Below are 20,718 nucleotides of genomic sequence, written 5' to 3' on the forward strand. Positions count from 1 at the left end.
TTTTCGGTCGCATAAATCCAAGAGAGTACGGGGATCTTCCTTTCTCGCCAGAGGTAAGGGCAGGGGGGAAAAGCTGCCAACTACAGCTAGTTCCCAGGAACAGAAGTCCTCCCCGGCTTCTACAAAATCCACCGCATGGCGCTGGGGCTCTGCTGAGGGAGTCCGCCCCAGTGGGGGCACGTCTTCAACTTTTCAGCCACGTCTGGATTCAATCACAGGTGGATCCCTGGGCAATAGACATTGTTTCCCAGGGTTACAAGCTGGAATTCGAAGACGTGCCTCCTCGCCGGTTTTTCAAATCTGCCCTACCAGCTTCTTCCCTGGAGAGGGAAGTAGTTTTAAATGCAATTCAAAAGCTGTGTGGTCAAAGTTCCCCTGCTTCAACAGGGGAAGGGGTACTACTCAACCCTGTTTGTGGTACCGAAACCGGACTGTTCGGTCAGACCCATTCTGACTTTAAAATCCTTAAACCTATACTTGAAAAGGTTCAAATTCAAGATGGAATCGCTCAGAGCGGTCATCGCCAGCCTGGAGGGGGGGATTATATGGTGTCCCTGGACATAAAGGATGCATACCTTCACGTCCCCATATATCCTCCTCATCAGGCGTTCCTGAGATTTGCTGTACAGGATTGTCATTACCAATTTCAGACGTTGCCGTTTCCACAGCCCTAAGGATTTTCACCAAGGTAATGGCGGAAATGATGGTGCTCCTGCGCAAGCAGTGTGTCACAATTATCCCGTACTTGGACTATCTCCTAATAAAAGCGAGATCGAGAGAACAGTTGCTGAACAGCGTATCACTCTCCCTGAGGGTGTTGTAACAGCACGGCTGGATTCTCAATATCCCGAAGTCACAGTTGGTTCCAACGACCCGTTTGCCTTTCTTAGGCATGATTCTGGATACGGAACGAAAAAGGGTTTTTCTCCTGATGGAAAAGGCCCAGGAACTCCAGAACGTGGTCAGGGACCTGTTAAAGCCAAAAAGGGTGTTGGTCCATCAATGCACTCGAGTTCTGGGAAAGATGGTGGCGTCTTACGAGGCCATTCCATTCGGCAGGTTCCATGCAAGGACTTTTCAGTGGGACCTTCTGGACAAGTGGTCCGGGTCACATCTACATATTGATCAGATGATCAGCCTGTCCCCCAGGGCCAGGGTATCTCTCTTGTGGTGGCTGCAGAGTGCTCACCTTCTAGAGGTCGCAGGTTTGGCATTCAGGACTGTGCTCTGGTGACCACGGACACGAGCCTCCGAGGCTGGGGAGCAGTCACACAGGGAAGAAACTTCCAGGGTATGTGGTCAAGCCAGGAGGCGTGTTTACACATCAACGTACTGGAATTGAGGGCCATATACAAAGCCCTACGTCAAGCGGAGAATTTTCTTCGCGACCTACCGGTTCTGATTCAGTCAGACAACGTCACGGCTGTGGCTCATGTAAACCACCAAGGCGGAACAAGGAGCAGAGTGGCAATGGCGGAAGCCACCAGAATTCTTCGCTGGGCGGAAAATCATGTAAGCGCTCTGACAGCAGTCTTCATTCCGGGAGTGGACAACTGCGTAGCAGACTTCCTCAGCAGACACGATCTCCATCCAGAGGAGTGGGGACTTCATCAAGAAGTTTTTGCAGAGATTGCAAGTCATGGGGATTGCCTCAAATAGACATGATGGCTACACGCCTCAACAAAAAGCTCCCGAGGTATTGTGCCAGGTCAAGGGACCCTCAGGCGGTAGCAGTGGACGCCCTGGTGACTCTGTGGGTGTTCCAGTCGGTCTGTGTTCCCTCCTCTTTCTCTCATCTCAAAAATATTGAGAATCATAAGACGAAAAGGAGTACAGGCAATTCTCATTGTTCCAGAATGGCTTCGAAGGGCCTGGTATCCGGAGCTGCAGGAAATGCTCACAGAAGATCCATGGCCTCTTCCTCTCAGAGAGGACCTGTTGCGACAGGGGCCCTGTCTATTCCAAGACTTACCGCGGCTGCGTTTGACGGCTTGGCGGTTGAACGCCGGATCCTAGCTGAAAAGGGCATTCCGGATGCGGTCATTCCTACTCTGATAAAGGCTAGGAAGGAGGTGACGGCAAAGCATTATCAACGTATATGGAGGAAGTATGTGTCTTAGTGTGAGTCCAAGGATGCTCCTCCTCCGGAATTTCATCTGGGACGTTTTCTTCCCTTCCTACAGACTGGGGTGAATTTGGGCCATTAAAGTTCAGATTTCAGCCCTATCCATTTTCTTTCAGAAGGAATTGGCTTCTCTCCCAGAAGTCCAGATTTTTCTGAAGGGAGTGCTGCATATTCAGCCTCCCTTTGTGCCTCCAGTGGCACCATGGGACCTTAACGTGGTGTTGCGGTTCCTTAAGTCTCACTGGTTTGAACCGCTTCAAACGGTGGACTTAAAGTATCTCACTTGGAAGGTGGTCATGTTGTTGGCCTTGGCATCTGCAAGGCGAGTGTCTGAGTTAGGGGCTTTTGTGAGACAAAGCCGCTATCTGACTTTCCATGTGGATAGAGCTGAGTTGTGGACTCGTCCTCAATTTTTGCCTTAGGTGATTTCCTCTCTTCATATGAACCAACCTATTGTGGTGCCTGTGGCTACGCGGAACTTGGAGGATTCAGAGTCCCTTGATGTGGTCAGGGCTTTGAAAATGTATGTAGCCAGAACGGCTCGGGTTAGGAAAACAGAGGCACTGTTTGTCCTGTATGCAGCCAACAGGATTGGCGCTCCTGCTTCTAAGCAGACTATTGCTCGCTGGATCTGTAATACGATTCAGCAAGCTCATTCTACGGCTGGATTGCAGTTACCAAATTCAGTAAAGGCCCATTCCACTAGGAAGGTGGGCTCTTCTTGGGCGGCTGCCCGAGGCGTCTCGGCTTTACAGCTGTGCCGAGCGGCGACTTGGTCGGGTTCAAACACCTTTGCAAAATTCTACAAGTTTGATACCCTGGCTGAGGAGGACCTCATGCTTGCTCAATCGGTGCTGCAGAGTCGTCCGCACTCTCCCGCCCGGTCTGGAGCTTTGGTATAATCCCCATGGTCCTTACGGAGTCCCCAGCATCCTCTAGGACGTAAGAGAAAATAAGATTTCTCTAACGTCCTAGAGGATGCTGGGGACTCCGTAAGGACCATGGGGATAGACGGGCTCCGCAGGAGACATGGGCACTTTAAGAAAGACTTTAGGTCTGGGTGTGCACTGGCTCCTCCTTCTATGCCCCTCCTCTAGACCTCAGTTTTGATACTGTGCCCAGAGGAGATGGGTGCACTACAGGGAGCTCTCCTGAGCTTCCTGTCGGAAAGTATATTTGTTAGGTTTTTTATTTTCAGGGAGCCTGCTGGCAACAGACTCCCTGCATCGAGGGACTGAGGAGGGAGAAACAGACCTACTTCTGTGAGTTTCAAGGCTCTGTTTCTTAGGCTACTGGACACCATTAGCTCCAGAGGGATTGGTATGCAGGTCTCACGCTCGCCGTCCGTCCCAGAGCCACGCCGCCGTCCTCCTCGCAGAGCCGGAAGAAAGAAGCCCGGTGAGTATGTGAGGAAAAGACTTCAGAGGCGGCAGAAGACTTCATGATCTTCACTGAGGTAACGCACAGCAGTAAAGCTGTGCGCCATTGCTCCCATACACCTCACACACCGCAGTCACTGTAAGGGTGCAGGGCGCAGGGGGGGCGCCCTGGGCAGCAATAAAACCTCTCCATTGGCAAAATAAGTATATACATGTACAGATGGGTACTGTACATGTATATAACAGAGCCCCCGCCTGTTTTCAGGAATTTTGAGCGGGACAGAAGCCCGCCGCCGAGGGGGCGGGGCATCTCCCTCAGCACTCACCAGCGACATTTTTCTCCACAGCACAGCGCTGAGAGGAAGCTCCCCGTACTCTCCCCTGCTTATACACGGTGATAGAGGGGTTTTAAGAGGGGGGGGGGCGCACAAATTTGGCGGATATAAAGTATAAACAGCGCTACTGGATAAACACTTTAGTGTTTTTTTCCAGGGTCATATAGCGCTGGGGTGTGTACTGGCATACTCTCTCTCTCTCTCTCTCTCTCTCTCTCTCTCTCTCTCTCTCTCTCTCTCTCTCTCTCTCTCTCTCTCTCTCTCTCTCTCTCTCTCCAAAGGGCCTTGTGGGGAAACGATCTTCAGATAAAAGGTTCCGTGTGTGTGGTGTGTCGGTACGCGTGTGTCGACATGTCTGAGGTAGGCACACCTAGGGAGGAGGGGGAGCGTATGAATGTGAGGTCTCCGTCGGCGGTGCCGACACCTGACTTGATGGATATGTGGAATGTTTTAAGTGCTAGTGTGAACTTAATGCACAAAAGATTAGACAAAGCTGAAGCTAAGGAACAGTCAGGGAGTGAACCCATGTGTGTCCCTATGTCGCCGGGACCTTCAGGGTCTCGGAAGCGCCCACTATCCCAAATAGCAGACGCTTATACCGACACGGATTCGGACTCCAGTGTCGACTACGATGATGCAAAGTTACAGCCAAAAGTGGCTAAATGTATTCGATATATGATTATTGCAATAAAAGAAGTGTTGCATATCACAGAAGAACCCCCTGTCCCTGACACGAGGGTACACATGTATAAGGGAAAGAAGCCTGAGGTAACTTTCCCTCCTCACATGAGTTGAACGAATTATGTGAAAAAGCGTGGGAATCTCCAGACAAAAAACTGCAGATTCCCAAAAGGATTCTTATGGCGTATCCTTTCCCACCAATGGACAGGATACGGTGGGAATCCTCCCCTAAGGTGGACAAAGCATTGACACGCTTGTCAAAAAAGTTAGCGCTGCCATCTCAAGATACGGCTACCTTCAAGGATCCTGCTGACCGCAAGCAGGAGGTTACCTTGAAATCCATTTACACACATTCTGGTACATTACTCAGACCGGCAATTGTGTCGGCCTGGGTTTGTAGCGCGGTAGCAGCATGGACAGATTCCTTATCGGCGGAGATTGAAACCCTAGATAAGGATACCATTTTATTGACCCTAGGCCATATAAAGGATACTGTCTTATATATGAGAGATACTCAGAGACATTAGTTTACTGGGTTCCAGAATAAACGCTATGTCAATCTCTGCTAGACGAGTCCTCTGGACCCGGCAGTGGACAGGTGATGCCGACTCAAAAAGACATATGGAGGTTTTACCTTACAAGGGTGAGGAATTGTTTGGGGAAGGTCTCTCGGACCTGGTCTCCACAGCTACGGCAGGTAAATCGCATTTTTTGCCTTATGTTCCCTCACAACCTAAGAAAGCGCCACATTATCAAATGCAGTCCTTTCGTTCAAATAAAAGCAAAAGAGTACGTGGATCGTCCTTTCTTGGCAGAGGTAAAAAGCTCCCAGACCTCTGCAAAATCCACCGCATGACGCTGGGGCTCTGCTGAGGGAGTCCGCCCCAGTGGGGGCACGTCTTCGACTTTTCAGCCACATCTGGGTTCACTCACAGGTGGATCCCTGGGCAATAGAAATTGTTTCTCAGGGATACAAGCTGGAATTCGAAGAGGTGCCTCCTCGTCTGTTTTTCAAATCGGCTCTACCGACTTCTCCCCTAGAAAGGGAGATAGTGTTTAAATGCTGTTCAAAAATTGTGTCTTCAACAAGTGGTGGTCGAAGTTCCCCTGCTTCAGAGAGGGAAGGGATACTACTCAACCCTGTTTGTAGTTCCGAAACAGGACGGTTCGGTCAGACCCATATTGAATTTAAAATCCCTGAACCTATACTTAAAACGGTTCAAGTTCAAGATGGAATCGCTCAGAGCGGTCATCGCCAGCCTGGAAGGGGGGGATTTTATGGTATCTCTGGGCATTAAGGATGCGTACCTTCATGTACTTGGACGATCTCCTAATAAAAGCGAGATCGAGAGAACAGTTGCTGAACAGCGTATCGCTCTCCCTGAGGGTGTTGCAACAGCACGGCTGGATTCTCAATATCCCGAAGTCACAGTTGGTTCCAACGACTCGTTTGCCTTTCTTAGACATGATTCTGGATACAGACCAGAAGAGGCCCAAGAACTCATAAATTTGGTCAGGGACCTATTGAAGCCAAAAAGGATGTCTGTGCATCACTGCACTCGAGTTCTGGGAAAGATGGTGGCATCTAACGAGGCCATTCCATTCGGCAGGTTCCATGCGAGAACTTTTCAATGGGACCTCCTGGACAAGTGGTCCGGGTCACATCTACAGATTCATCAGATGATCACCCTGTCCCCCAGGGCCAGGGTATCTCTCCTGTGGTGGCTGCAGAGTGCTCACCTTCTGGAGGGTCGCAGGTTCGGCATTCAGGACTGGGTTCTGGTAACCACAGACGCGAGCCACCGGGGTTTGGGAGCAGTCACACAGGGAAAAAATCTTCCAAGGTCTCTGGTCAAGCCAGGAGGCGTGTCTTCACATCAACGTACTGGAGTTGAGGGCCATATACAAAGCCCTTCGTCAAGCGGAGAATTTGCTTCGTGACCTACCGGTTCTGATTCAGTCAGACAACATCACCGCAGTGGCGCATGTAAACCGCCAAGGCGGAACAAAGAGCAGGGTGGTGGAAAATCATGTAAGCGCTCTGACAGCAGTCTTCATTCCGGGAGTGGACAACTGGGAAGCAGACTTCCTCAGCAGACACGATCTACATCCAGGGGAGTGGGGACTTCATCAGGAAGTCTTCGCAGAGATTGCAAGTCAGTGGGGACTGCCTCAGATAGACATGATGGCGTCACGCCTCAACAAGAAACTACCGAAGTATTGCGCCAGGTCAAGGGACCCTCAGGCAGTGGCGGTTAGTCGGTCTATGTGTTCCCTCCTCTTCCGCTCATCTCAATATTAAGAATCCTAAGACGAAGAGGAGTACAGACAATTCTCATTGTTCCAGATTGGCCGCGAAGGGCCTGGTATCTGGATCTGCAGGAAATGCTCACAGAAGATCCGTGGCCTCTTCCTCTCAGAGAGGACCTGTTACAACAGGGGCCCTGTCTGTTCCAAGACTTGCTGCATTTGACGGCATGGCGGTTGAACGCCGGATCCTAGCGGAAAAGGGCATTCCGGATGAGGTAATTCCTACTCTGATAAAGGCTAGGAAGGACGTGACCGCAAAACATTATCACCGTATATGGCAAAAGTATGTTTCTCCTACACTACTTCATGGCAGCCCTTACTCTTGGGAATTGTATCCTATTCCTAAACTTAGACAGGGAATCCTCTTAACACTTTAGGACCACCAACCTTGGGTATATAGCCCTGCTCCTCCCCTTCCCCCATTAGTCTTTTTCCTGTCTCCTAGCTTGACAGGGGATGATGTGTTTGTTACTAGTAGACATTTACCTCTATTCCCAGTAATACGCCTCTGTGTAGCCGTACTGGAAGAGGGTGGCTCCCTGGAGAAGGCAGTGTGTGCTTGGGGCGGTTTTGTAAGTCCCCGCTGTTCAGCTTAAGGTGTCCGCCCGCTGGGTATTTGCTGTTGGTCGCTCTCCCTCACGCCGCTGTCTGGAGCCGTCTCCCCGGGTGCAGCTTTGCTCCGCTAGCCGCGGCACTTGTATCTCAGGCGGGACCGGAAGTGCGGGTGGCCGGAAGGGCAGCGGGGCGATGGGGAAGTGCGGCTGGCGGGCGGAAGCGCTGTGAGAGACAGAGTGCGGCGGTTGGCGGGCGGAAGTGCTGGAGCGGCCGTCCTGTAGGCTGGGACGGTCTGCTCAGCGCCGCTCTCTATGATTTTTGGAGTTTAAATAATGGCGCTGCACACTAGGAGTGAGACTCCTATGCGCTGGGCAGGATCTATGCTTACCAGCAGGATGGATAGAGAGCCTTCTCCCCATAAGCCGATGAGTGCCCGGAAGAGGTAAGTCCTCATAGAGGACATGTTCTTTTCTCAGGTCTGATTTTCCTGGGTAGTTAGGATTTTAATGTAGTGCTACTGCTGTTCATTTTTTAGTGTGTCTCCTCCTAAGAAGAGGCTATGCAAGAAGAGGCATATGGATATACAGTGTGCAGCATGTGATAAGATTTTTTTCTTCTACTGAGAATGTGAAGTTCTGTGAGGACTGTATACAGAGTGACATTCAGCAGGCCAGTCAGTCCAGTCAGATTCAGGAATTGAAGGACTGGATGAAGAGGACTTTTGTTACGAGAGAACAGCTGGCTGATTTGCAGGGGAATAAGAGATCTAGATCCCTGGCTAGTATTGACTCTCAGGACGAGTCAGCCTCTATGTGCGGTTATGCTGATTGTCAGGCTTCCTCTAGTTCTGGGTCAGAAGAGAAGAAGGAAGATAGAGAGTTTAATTTGGATCTTGTTGACAGTCTCTTAAAGAATATATTTAAGACCATGAACTATAGGCAGAAGGATAAAGGAGATGAAGATAAGGCTGTTTTGTTTGGAGATAAATCCAAAAGGAGCAGATGTTTTCCGGTTCACAGAGCATTGAAGGATGTAGTGTCTAAGGAGTGGCAGAACATCGATAAGAGACTTGGAAATATTAAACGTGTGGATCGGATGTTTCCGGTAGAAGCTGAGCAATTTCTGGGCTGGTGCACAGTGCCTAAGATTGATGCGGCAGTGGCAGAAATGGTGTCTAAAACTACGATTCTGTTAGAGGACGGAGCTGTCCTGAAGGATGGCATGGATAAGCGTATGGAGAGTGCGCTGAAGAAATTACATATGTCCTCCGCAGTATCCTTAATGTCTGGTGTGGCTGTTGCGTCTGTTTCCAGAGCATTGAGAGTTTGGGGATCAGTGTTGTCCACAGATGTTGAAGAGAAAATCTCAAGGCAATATTTGCAGAGAAGCCTGGGTATCATGCTCAAGGGCATAGAGTATCTGTGCGAAGCTTCTTTGGATGTGTTAGATTTCGCAGCGAAATCCATGGCGGCAGGTGTTATGGCTAGAAGAGCTTTGTGGCTTAGATCATGGTCGGCGGATATGCATTCCAAGAACAGGTTGGTGTCATTACCGTATGAGGGTTCCCTATTATTTGGAAATAAGCTTGAGGCTATTATACAAAAGATGTCGGGGTAAGTCAGCGAGGTTGCCTCAGGACAAAATAAATAAATTTCTGTTTCCTTCTAAGCAAAAATTTAAAGAAGCAAGAGGTTATAGGCCGGGGCGAGCTTATATGGGAAGGTATTCCTCGGGGACGAATAGGCAGTCCTTTCGCCAGGCTTATAGGAGAGGTGGACGAAGACAATGACTGTCGCAGAGTTCCGGTATCCTTTCCGGTGGGAGCCAGGCTCCAGAAGTTTGCCAGTCTCTGGCAGTATTCAATTCAGGACACTTGGGTGTACTGGATGTGATAGCTCAAGGATACCGGATAGAGTTCTCCGAAGTGCCAAAGAGGGACAAATTTGTAAGTTCAAGAAGCCCAGCTGTGAGTCTGGAACTAAAGGCTCTGGAAGACAGTTTGTAAAAGTTGATCCAGGCGAATACAGTAGAGCCTGTCCCGCCTTCAGAAAGAGAGAGCGGATTTTATTCCAAAATATTTCTGATAAGAAAGGCGTCTGGAGATTTCAGAACGATACTAGATCTCAGACAGCTCAAGAATTATGTAAAGACGATAAAATTTCGTATGGAGACGATGAAATCCATTCTGTCAGGGGTAAGTAAAGAGGATTTCTTAGCTTCCATAGACCTAAAGGATGCTTACTTTCATGTGCCGGTACACACACGGCACAGAAAATACCTGAGGTTTTTTGTCATGGGCAAGCATTTTCAATGTACATGCCTCCCTTTCGGTCTGAAGTCGTCTCCAAGGATATTTACCAAGGTGCTCTCGGCACTGGTGACCGTAATAAGAGGACAAGGAATAGCAATTTGGGTATATCTAGACGATCTACTGGTGTGCGGAGAGTCGAAGCAGGAAGTAAAGATGGCGTTAGAAGTGACGCTGCAGATCCTACAGGGACATGGCTGGTTAATAAATTGGGAGAAAAGTCAGCTAGAACCAAGGCAAGAAATTCAGTTTCTCGGAGTACAGGTGGATACTGCCAATTATACAATAGGTCTTTCAGAAGAAAGATGCTCAAGGATTCGGAGTCTGGCTTCTTTGCTAAGGGAATGCAACCTTGTGACTCTGCGTCAGGGGATGAGTCTTTTAGGTATGATGGCCTCCTCCATAGACGTGGGCGAGATGGCGGATGAGGGACCTTCAGCTGGAGATCCTAGGTTATTGTCGAAGACGTTATTCCCTGAATTATCGCATAAAGTTAGGCCAAGGGGCAAAACGTTCCCTAGACTGGTGGAAGGAAACAGAACTGGTCGACAGGAAGACGACTTTGTCAGATCGTCACTTCCTCATTCTAACAACAGATGCAAGTGCAGTTGGTTGGGGGGCGCACCTGTTGCAACAGAACTGCCAAGGAAGGTGGAGCCACCAAGAGAGAAGATTATCTTCAAACCACAGGGAAATGAGAGCTGTGTGGAAGGCGATTAAATATTTCCAGAAGCAGTTACAGGGGAAACATCTCAGGATATTTTCAGACAATGTAGCAGTGGTAGCCTCAATCGGCAAGGAGGCACCAGAAGTCATGTGTTAATGGAAGAGGTATCAAACATACTGCATTGGGCGGAAGGTCATCTCGAATCCCTATCAGCGCTACATGTTCCCGGAGTAGACAATTCTGTGGCAGATTTCCTCAGCAGGCAAGAAGTGTTACCAGGAGAGTGGGAATTGAACGACACAGTGTTCAATCAGATTGTACAGAGGTTCGGCCAGCCACAGGTGGATCTGATGGCCACACACATCAATGCGAAGGTTCCTCTGTTCTTCTCCCGATATCATCTCCCAGGATCAAGCGGGGTGGATGTCTTCTCTCTCCCATGGGGGTTCAGAATAGCATATGTTTTTCCTCCGTTTCCAATGATTGCACGTATCCTAAGGAAGATCAGAGAAGAGAGGGCGCAGGTCATAATAGTTCTTCCATATTGGCCGAAGAGAGCGTGGTTTCCTTCAGTACTGAGGATGGCAGCAAGGGAACCTAGGACGTTGCCGCTGATAACGGACCTGTTACATCAGGGTCCATTGCTGCACCCGAATTTGCAACAACTTAATTTGACGGCATGGAAATTGAACGGCAATTATTGAAAGATAAGGGTTTGTCTGAGCAGGTTGTTAATTTGCTGATTCAGTCGAGAAAGAAGGTATCCTCTAGGGTATACTATGGAGTCTGGAAAACTTTCATTTCCTGGTCCGGCTCAAGATTTAACCCACAGAAAGCAGAGACATCGCAGGTCCTTCAATTCTTGTTTGATGGGTTTGAGAAGGGGCTGCCGGTATCTACTATCAAGGTCCAGGTAGCAGCACTGAGTGTCCTATTGGAGAGAAGATTGTCTGATGAGAGCTTAGTGAGGAAGTTCTGTCAGGCAATTAGAAGAATAAGACCTCGCTTCAGGTCGGTTGTCGCTCCGTGGGATCTGAATTTAGTTTTAAATTCATTAATGTTGTCTCCGTTTGAGCCATTGCAAGACGTCTCGGTTAAATTTCATGTGGATAGAGCGGAGTTGCGGACTTGTCCTCAATTTTTGCCCAAGGTGGTTTCTTCTTTTCATATGAACCAACCTATTGTGGTGACTGTGGCTACACGGGACTTGGAGGATTCAGAGTCCCTTGATGTGGTCAGGGCATTGAAAATTTGTGGCCAGAACGGCTTGGGTTAGGAAAACAGGCACTGTTTGACCTGTATGCAGCCAACAAGGTTGGCGCTCCTGCTTCGAAACAGACTATTGCTCGCTGGATCTGTAACACGATTCAGCAGGCTCATTCTACGGCTGGATTGCCGTTAACAAATTCTGTAAAGGCCCATTCCACTAGAAAGGTGGGCTCTTCTTGGGCGGCTGCCCGAGGTGTCTCGGCATTACAGCTGTGCCGAGCTGCTACTTGGTCGGGTTCAAACACCTTTGCGAAGTTCTACAAGTTTGATACCCTGGCAGATGAGGACCTCATGTTTGCTCAATCGGTGCTGCAGAGTCATCCGCACTCTCCCGCCCGTTTTGGAGCTTTTGATATAATCCCCATGGTCCTTACGGAGTCCCCAGCATCCTCTAGGACGTAAGAGAAAATAAGATTTTAAACCTACCGGTAAATCTTTTTCTCCTAGTCCGTAGAGGATGCTTCACATAAACATCCTGAAACTGAGAGCAGTTTACAACGGACTTCTGCAAGGGGCTCATCTAGTAACAGATCAAGCCATTCTAGTCCAGTCGGACAACGTGACAACAGTGTCTTGCATAAACCGCCAAGGCGGAACGAAAAGCAGAGCTGCAATGGCAGAGGTGACAAGGATACTCCTCTGGGCAGAAAGACATGCAAGGGCTCTGTCAGCAGCCTTCATTCCAGGAGTGGACAACTGGGAAGCAGGCTTCCTCAGCAGACACGATCTCCATCCAGGAGAATGGGGCCTCCATCAGGAGGTATTCGCAGAGATTACAAGTCTTTGGGGAGTTCCTCAGGTAGACATGATGGCATCTCGTCTCAACAAGAAACTTTGGAGATACTGTTCCAGGTCGAGAGACCCACAAGCAGTGGCAGTGGAAGCACTGATAACTCCGTGGGTGTTCCAAGCGGTGTATGTGTTCCCTCCACTTCCGCTAATCCCAAAGATTCTCCAGTTGATAAAAAGAACGAAAGTTCAAGCAATTCTCATTGCTCCAGGCTGGCCAAGGAGGACTTGGTACCCAGATCTTCCGGACTTGCTCCTAGAAGATCCTCGGACTCTTCCACTCAGAGAAGACCTGCTTCAGCAGGGGCCATTTGCTTATCAAGACTTACCGCGGTTATGTTTGACGACATGTAGGTTGAACGACAGATCCTAGCCCGAAAGGACATTCCTTCTAAAGTCATTCCAACACTCATCCAGGCTAGGAAGGGGGTAACGTTGAAACACTACCATCGAATTTTGAGGAAATGCGTGTCTTGTTGTGAATCCAAGAAATTTCCTACGGTGGATTTTGAACTAGGATGTTTGCTTCTGTTTCTACATACAGGTGTGGATGTGGGCCTAAGCCTAGGCTAGATCAAAGTTCAGATTTCGGCCTTGTCCATTTTCTTCCAGAGACAATTGGCAGTCCTCCCGGAGGTTCAGACTTTCCTGAAAGGGGTTTTGCACATCCAACCTCCTTTTGTGCCTCCAACGGCACCATGGGATCTAAATATTGTGTTGCAGTTCCTACAATCGGACTGGTGTGAACCTTTAGGGAAAGTGGACCTGAAGTTTCTCACATGGAAGGTGGTCACACTGTTCTCCCTGGCATCCGTGAAGCAGGTGTCAGAATTGGGAGCGTTGTCTCATATGAGTCCTTACTTGATATTCCATGAGAATAGAGCTGAACTCAGAACTCGTCAGCAATTTCTTCCAAAGGTGGTATCAGCTTTTCATATCAACCAACCTGTGGTGGTGCCAGTGGCTACTGACGCTTCAGCTTTCGCAAGATCCTTGGATGTTGTCAGGGCTTTGAAAATTTATGTGGCGAGGACTGCTCGTCACAGGAAGTCTGAAGCACTTTTTGTGCTATACGATCCCAACAAGATTGGGTGTCCTGCTTCAAAGCAGACTATTGCGTGCTGGATCAGATGTACTATCCAGTATGCTTATTCCACGGCAGGATTGCCGGTTCCGACTTGGGTAAAGGCCCACTCTACTCGTAAGGTGGGTTCTTCCTGAGCGGCTGCCCAGGGTGTCTCTGCTATGCAGTTATGCCGAGCAGCTACTTGGTCAGGATCAAATACGTTTTCAAAATATTACAAGTTTGATACTTTGGCCTCTGATGACCTACAGTTTGGTCAAGCGGTTTTGCAGGAACCTGATGCACCTCCCGCCCTTGAGCGGAGCTTTGGTATAGCCCCAAGGTACTAATGTGGACCCCAGCATCCTCTAGGACGTAAGAGAAAACAGGATTTTATAACCTACCGGTAAATCCTTTTTTCGTAGTCCGTAGAAGATGCTGGGCGCCCGCCCAGTGCTCCAGTTTATCCTGCACAGTTGTTAATTGTTAAGTAATGGCAGATGTTGCTGCCACTTTTGTTCATGCATATTGGCATGGTTTCTATGTGTTCCATGCTGGTTGCATGTTTATAAATTGGTGTGAGCTGGTGTGAATCTCACCACTATCTAAGTAATATACCTCTCTTGAGGTTGTCCATCTCCTCAGGCACAGTTTCTGTAAGTCTTGAGCTTCCTTTTTTTTTTTTCTCTGACATCCTAAGTGGATACTGGGGACTCCGTCAGGACCATGGGGAATAGCGGCTCCGCAGGAGACAGGGCACAAAAAGTAAAAGCTTTAGAATCAGGTGGTATGCACTGGCTCCTCCCCCTATGACCCTCCTCCAAGCCTCAGTTAGATTTTTGTGCCCGGCCGAGAAGGGTGCAATCTAGGTGGCTCTCCTAAAGAGCTGCTTAGAGTAAAAGTTTTGTTAGGTTTTTTATTTTCAGTGAGTCCTGCTGGCAACAGGCTCACTGCATCGAGGGACTTAGGGGAGAGAAGTGAACTCACCTGCGTGCAGGATGGATTGGCTTCTTAGGCTACTGGACACCATTAGCTCCAGAGGGAGTCGGAACACAGGTCTCACCCTGGGGTTCGTCCCGGAGCCGCGCCGCCGACCCCCTTGCAGATGCCGAAAAGTGAAGAGGTCCAGAAACCGGCGGCAGAAGACTTTCAGTCTTCATAAGCTAGCACACAGCACTGCAGCTGTGCGCCATTGTTGTCAGCACACTTCATAGCAGCGGTCACTGAGGGTGCAGGGCGCTGGGGGGGGCGCCCTGGGCAGCAATGATAGTACCTTATTCTGGCTAAAAATACATCACATATAGCCCCTGGGGGCTATATGGATGTATTTAACCCCTGCCAGGTCTCAGAAAAACGGGAGAAGAAGCCCGCCGAAAAGGGGGCGGGGCCTATTCTCCTCAGCACACAGCGCCATTTTCCCTCACAGAAATGCTGGTGGGAAGGCTCCCAGGCTCTCCCCTGCACTGCACTACAGAAACAGGGTTAAAACAGAGAGGGGGGGGCACTTATTTGGCGATATGACTATATATATTAAAATGCTATAAGGGAAAAACACTTATATAAAGGTTGTCCCTGTATAATTATAGCGTTTTTGGTGTGTGCTGGCAAACTCTCCCTCTGTCTCCCCAAAGGGCTAGTGGGGTCCTGTCCTCTATCAGAGCATTCCCTGTGTGTGTGCTGTGTGTCGGTACGTGTGTGTCGACATGTATGAGGACGATGTTGGTGAGGAGGCGGAGCAATTGCCTGTAATGGTGATGTCACTCTCTAGGGAGTCGACACCGGAATGGATGGCTTATTTAAGGAATTACGTGATAATGTCAACACGCTGCAAGGTCGGTTGACGACATGAGACGGCCGGCAAACCAATTAGTACCTGTCCAGGCGTCTCAAACACCGTCAGGGGCGTTAAAACGTCCTTTTACCTCAGTCGGTCGACACAGACACGGACACTGACTCCAGTGTCGACGGTGAAGAAACAAACGTATTTTCCTTTAGGGCCACACGTTACTTGTTAAGGGCAATGAAGGAGGTGTTACATATTTCTGATACTACAAGTACCACAAAAAAGGGTATTATGTGGAGTGTGAAAAAACTACCTGTAGTTTTTCCTGAATCAGATAAATTAAATGAAGTGTGTGATGATGCGTGGGTTTCCCCCGATAGAAAATTATTGGCGGTATACCCTTTCCCGCCAGAAGTTAGGGCGCGTTGGGAAACACCCCTTAGGGTGGATAAGGCGCTCACACGCTTATCAAAACAAGTGGCGGTACCGTCTCCAGATAGGGCCACCCTCAAGGAGCCAGCTGATAGGAGGCTGGAAAATATCCTAAAAAGTATATACACACATACTGGTGTTATACTGCGACCAGCGATCGCCTCAGCCTGGATGTGCAGCGCTGGGGTGGCTTGGTCGGATTCCCTGACTGAAAATATTGATACCCTTGACAGGGACAGTATTTTATTGACTATAGAGCATTTAAAGGATGCATTTCTATATATGCAAGATGCACAGAGGGATATTTGCACTCTGGCATCAAGAGTAAGTGCGATGTCCATATCTGCCAGAAGTTGTTTATGGACACGACAGTGGTCAGGTGATGCAGATTCCAAACGGCACATGGAAGTATTGCCGTATAAAGGAGAAAAAGACACCGTCTTTTCAGCCTCAGTCCTTTCGTCCCCATAAGGGCAAGCGGGCAAAAGGCCAGTCATATCTGCCCAGGGGTAGAGGAACGGAAGAAGACTGCAGCAGGCAGCCCCTTCCCAGGAACAGAAGCCCTCCACCGCTTCTGCCAAGTCCTCAGCATGACGCTGGGGCCGTACAAGCGGACTCAGGTGCGGTGGGGGGGGTCGTCTCAAGAGTTTCAGCGCGCAGTGGGCTCACTCGCAAGTGGACCCCTGGATCCTACAAGTAGTATCCCAGGGGTACAGATTGGAAATTCGAGATGTCTCCTCCTCGCAGGTTCCTGAAGTTTGCTTTACCAACGTCTACCTCCGACAGGGAGGCAGTATTGGAAACAATTCACAAGCTGTATTCCCAGCAGGTGATAATCAAAGTACCCCTCCTACAACAAGGAAAGGGGTATTATTCCACACTATTTGTGGTACTGAAGCCAGACGGCTCGGTGAGATTATTCTAAATCTGAAATCTTTGAACACTTACATACAAAGGTTCAAATCAAGATGGAGTCACTCCGAGCAGTGATAGCGAACCAGGAAGAAGGGGACTATATGGCCCTGGACATCAAGGATGCTTACCTCCATGTCCCAAATTGCCCTTCTCACCAAGGGTACCTCAGGTTCGTGGTACAGAACTGTCACTATCAGTTTCAGACGCTGCCGTTTGGATTGTCCACGGCACCCCGGGTCTTTACCAAGGTAATGGCCGAAATGATGATTCTTCTTCAAAGAAAAGGCGTCTTAATTATCCCTTACTTGGACGATCTCCTGATAAGGGCAAGGTCCAGAGAACAGTTGGAGGTCGGAGTAGCACTATCTCAAGTAGTTCTACGACAGCACGGGTGGATTCTAAATATTCCAAAATCGCAGCTGATTCCGACGACACGTCTGCTGTTACTAGGGATGATTCTGGACACAGTCCAGAAAAAGGTGTTTCTCCCGGAGGAGAAAGCCTGGGAGTTATCCGAGCTAGTTAGGAACCTCCTAGAACCAGGCCAAGTGTCAGTGCATCAATGCACAAGAGTCCTGGGAAAAATGGTGGCTTCTTACGAAGCGATTCCATTCGGCAGATTTCACGAAATAATTTTTCAGTGGGATCTGCTGGACGAATGGTCCGGATCGCATCTTCAGATGCATCAGCGGATAATCCTGTCTCCAAGGACAAGGGTGTCTCTTCTGTGGTGGCTGCAGAGTGCTCATCTACTAGAGGGCAGCAGATTCGGCATTCAGGACTGGGTCCTGGTGACCACGGATGCCAGCCTGAGAGGCTGGGGAGCAGTCACACAGGGAAGAAATTTCCAAGGAGTGTGGTCAAGTCTGGAGACTTCTCTCCACATAAATATACTGGAGCTAAGGGCAATTTACAATGCTCTGAGCCTAGGAAGACCTCTGCTTCAAAGTCAACCGGTGCTGATCCAGTCGGACAACATCACGGCAGTCGCCCACGTAAACAGACAGGGTGACACAAGAAGCAGGAGGGCAATGGCAGAAGCTGCAAGGATTCTTCGCTGGGCGGAAAATCATGTGATAGCACTGTCAGCAGTGTTCATTCCGGGAGTGGACAACTGGGAAGCAGACTTCCGCAGCAGGCACGACCTCCACCCGGGAGAGTGGGGACTTCACACGGAAGTCTTCCACATGATTGTGAACCATTGGGAAAAACCAAAGGTGGACATGATGATGGCGTCCCGCCTGAACAAAAAACTGGACAGGTATTGCGCCAGGTCAAGAGACCCTCAGGCAATAGCTGTGGACGTTCTGGTAACACCGTGGGTGTACCAGTCGGTGTATGTGTTCCCTCCTCTGCTTCTCATACCTAAGGTACTGAGAATTATAAGACGTAGAGGAGTAAGAACTATACTCGTGGCTCCGGATTGGCCAAGAAGGACTTGGTACCCGGAACTTCAAGAGATGCTCACAGAGGACTCAGGGCCTCTGCCACTAAGAAGGGACTTGCTTCAGCAAGTACCATGTCTGTTCCAAGACTTACCGCGGCTGCGTTTGACGGCATGGCGGTTGAACGCCGGATCCTAAGGGAAAAAGGCATTCCGGAAGAGGTCACTCCTACCCTGGTCAAAGCCAGGAAGGAGGTGACCGCACAACATTATCACCACATGTGGCGAAAATATGTTGCGTGGTGTGAGGCCAGGAAGGCCCCACGAAGAAATTTCAACTCGGTCGATTCCTGCATTTCCTGCAAACAGGAGTGTCTATGGGCCTCAAATTGGGATCCATTAAGGTTCAAATTTCGGCCCTGTCGATTTTCTTCCAAAAAGAATTGGCTTCAGTTCCTGAAGTCCAGAAGTTTGTCAAGGGAGTACTGCATATACAACCCCCTTTTGTGCCTCCAGTGGCACTGTGGGATCTCAACGTAGTTCTGGGATTCCTCAAATCACATTGGTTTAAACCGCTCAAATCTGTGGATTTGAAATATCTCACATGGAAAGTGACCATGACGTTGGCCCTGGCCTCGGCCAGGCGAGTGTCAGAATTGGCGGCTTTGTCTCACAAAAGCCCATATCTGATTGTCCATTCGGACAGGGCAGAGCTGCGGACTCGTCCCCAGTTTCTCCCTAAGGTGGTGTCAGCGTTTCACCTGAACCAGCTTATTGTGGTACCTGCGGCTACTAGGGACTTGGAGGACTCCAAGTTGCTAGAGGCTGTCAGGGCCCTGAAAATATAGGTCTCCAGGACGGCTGGAGTCAGGAAAACTGACTTGCTGTTATCCTGTATGCACCCAAAAAACTGGGTGCTCTTGCTTCTAAGCAGACGATTGCTAGTTGGATGTGTAGTACAATTCAGCTTGCACATTCTGTGGCAGGCCTGCCACAGCCAAAATATGTAAATGCCCATTCCACAAGGAAGGTGGGCTCGTCTTGGGCGGCTGCCCGAGGGGTCTCGGCTTTACAACTTTGCCGAGCTGCTACTTGGTCAGGGGCACACCCTGGCTGAGGACCTGGAGTTCTCTCACTCGGTGCTGCAGAGTCATCCGCACTCTCCCGCCCGTTTGGGAGCTTTGGTATAATCCCCATGGTCCTGACATAGTCCCCAGCATCCACTTAGGACGTCAGAGAAAATAAGAATTTACTTACCGATAATTCTATTTCTCGTAGTCCGTAGTGGATGCTGGGCGCCCATCCCAAGTGCGGATTGTCTGCAATACTTGTACATAGTTATTGTTACAAAAATCGGGTTATTATTGTTGTGAGCCATCTTTTCAGAGGCTCCGCTGTTATCATGCTGTTAACTGGGTTCAGATCACAGGTTGTACAGTGTGATTGGTGTGGCTGGTATGAGTCTTACCCGGGATTCAAAATCCTTCCTTATTGTGTACGCTCGTCCGGGCACAGTATCCTAACTGAGGCTTGGAGGAGGGTCATAGGGGGAGGAGCCAGTGCACACCACCTGATTCTAAAGCTTTTACTTTTGTGCCCTGTCTCCTGCGGAGCCGCTATTCCCCATGGTCCTGACGGAGTCCCCAGCATCCACTACGTACTACGAGAAATAGAATTATCGGTAAGTAAATTCTTATTTTTTTCTTCTTTTTTTCATTATGTACTCTGTAAATGGGCGCTGTGGATCAATTGTGGCGCCATGTAAATAAAGGATAATAATAAATATTAAGTAAGTACTCCCAGCAGTAATTCAGTCTGCTTCAACTATTGAAGGCAGCCACTGTTTGGCTCCAACCTACAAACTTTGTTGAACGGATGCAAGCCCAGTATGCAGTTTACTTCACACAGCCTTTTAAATTATGGCTAACCGATGTACTGTTAACATAGTAGTGATAATACAGATTGCTTAATTAATGTGGTTGTTTTATAAAATTCAGTTGACTTTCAATGATTCAATAGGGACGATTGAAGTGTTTTTCCGCGGCCGCAATTCAATTTTTCTGCCGCGGAGGACCATATTTTTTATTTTTTTCTCCCTTGCAGCCTCCTTAGGTGTGCGAAAAAATGTGTCCAAACCTGGCACTTGAGGTGTCCAAACTGGCGTTTGGACACCCTTAGTAGAAATTTATACTGGTTTGGGCGCGATGTGCATGAGCGCCCAAACAACAAATTGTAAAAGGATAATTGTGCTACTGTGGGTTTTTAATTTATTTTATATATTGGTTTGTTCATTTAGGGTTGCTAAACATGCATGTTGTGTATCTACACACTCCAGCCGTCCCTGCCACAGGTTTAGCATGTCCTAATAGCAAAACTATCAGGACATCTGTGAAATGTAGTTCCACAACAGCTTGGAGGCTGCATGTTGATCATTCCTGAACACAGTTAACCTGTATAAGTAATTTATGCCCATATTTATCAATGAGTGATAAATCTCACAGAGTGATAAATTGCACCAGCCAATCCGCTCCTAACTTCATTTTTCAAACCCAACCTGTGACATTAAAGTTAAGAGCTGATTGGCTGATGCAATTTATCACTCACAGTGAAATGTATCACTCTTTGATAAATAAGGGCATTAGTTTGTAATTTGTGCCGGCTGGCTTTCCCACATTTGATCCTGTTTGTCTTAAGTTTAACTTACCCCACCCTTCCCAAATCAA

At 48.9% G+C, this 20,718-nt stretch overlaps 1 protein-coding gene across 3 annotated transcripts in view; it reads left to right on the plus strand.

Annotated features, from left to right (window-relative positions):
• The window catches only part of GTSE1 (G2 and S-phase expressed 1), a 212,625-nt gene that overhangs the window by 65,927 nt on the left and 125,980 nt on the right, over positions 1 to 20,718 (plus strand). The gene's annotated exons all lie outside the window — the stretch shown is intronic.

Source organism: Pseudophryne corroboree, chromosome 6 (genome assembly GCF_028390025.1).
Source record: "Pseudophryne corroboree isolate aPseCor3 chromosome 6, aPseCor3.hap2, whole genome shotgun sequence".
NCBI classification, from domain to species: domain Eukaryota; kingdom Metazoa; phylum Chordata; class Amphibia; order Anura; family Myobatrachidae; genus Pseudophryne; species Pseudophryne corroboree.